This window comes from Rhagoletis pomonella, unplaced genomic scaffold, assembly GCF_013731165.1.
Source record: "Rhagoletis pomonella isolate Grant_MI unplaced genomic scaffold, Rhpom_1.0 Rhpom_scaffold_00001, whole genome shotgun sequence".
In the NCBI taxonomy this organism is placed as follows: domain Eukaryota; kingdom Metazoa; phylum Arthropoda; class Insecta; order Diptera; family Tephritidae; genus Rhagoletis; species Rhagoletis pomonella.
In genome coordinates, this window is record NW_023458555.1 from 9,670,894 (window position 1) to 9,672,426 (window position 1,533).

Consider the following 1,533-nt stretch of genomic DNA (forward strand, 5'->3'; position numbering starts at 1 on the left):
CCTTTTGACATCATTTCTCATAATTTATTTTGCAAAATAACTACAACCAACAAAAGTAATCAGTGGAAAATTAATAAAAAGTATGCGTGAATTTTATAAATACATATATAAGGTAAAACAACTTGTTTACATTCGGTCGCCGAAAAAGGCGCTATCGACGTTAACTATTCGCTCTGTGGCTTTACATACATACACACATATATATAGATTGTCAATAAGGCGAACGGACGTCATTTCAACTGATCCGTACGCCATTCTTTTGCTTGGCAGCATTCTTTTGACTACAACTGTGTTCACAACTTTTGTGGAATTTTATCTGATTTGCTGCTTTCATCGCGATTCTCTCCGACTGTTGACAGTGGCTGTTTTATTTTTCTTCGGAGCATTTCTAACAAATAAATTTACTTGAATGTTTTTACATTCAACAACAACAAATACCATGTATATGTACTATGTATGTATGTATGTATGTATGTCTTCTTTCGCGCCCATTATATTATTTCGCTGATGCTAGGGAGCGTCTAATTTATTGATCTTTCTTGCCATTAGTTCCACCAACCAGCGTGCAAAGCCTTAATGGACCGAGAACAAAGAGAAAATACGATTCCCATTCCCATTCCCATTGAAATTTGTTTTAATTTACGCGCTTCACTTTGGATAGTGTATTCCAATTTAAATTGCTTGTCACCTGTTAATTGCTTTTAAATATTTTTGACTTTGCAATTTGTGTTTGAATTATGAAGCACATCTGATAAGATTAGAGTGCTACCTAAGTTTAAGTGGTAGCTGCATACATACATACATATGTACTAGGAATGTTAATCCCGGGATTCTTGGCAAATAATTCAGATTCAATTTTTTGTGCATATGGACTGTAAGTATTGAAGATGTCCTTTTAAAATTGTTTCCTTGAAATTTCGCAATATTTGTTTTTGAAAAAATTTATATATGAAGGACTTATATAAACTCGATAACATCCTCGAATTTCGTCCTTCTAACCTTATCAGCTTAAAATTCTACCTATCCATCCTTGTGAATCCAAATAAATTTTAATTTTTTTAAATTCTAAAGAAATTTCCTACAATGCGTTGAATATTTTAAATAATTTTTGGAATTAATCATATCTTCGAAATTACAAAGTCCTTTAGAATAAATCCTAACGTCAGAAAGAAAAAATAAAAACGCCACTTTAAATAAAAAAGTAGGTTTCAAACCCATTTATTTATTATTTATTTTAAGGTAGGAGAGCTTCTCAAACAATCTAGAAGCAATTTTTTCGATTTAAGTTGTTGAAAAGTAAAGAATATCTAACATCCCGAAATTTCCGGGATCGTAAAAAGCTAAAAAAATTAACATCCCTAATATGTACATATGAGTGCTTAAACATAGAAACATCACTTGAGAAAGTAAAGGTGTTATTTAGAAGGTCAGATTTCAAAGTTTGATTTGCTTTTAATCACAAAAAGCTTTCATAAATGTAAGTAACTAAATATTAGATACTTTGAGGTTGGAAAGAAGAAAAAAACGAGCTAA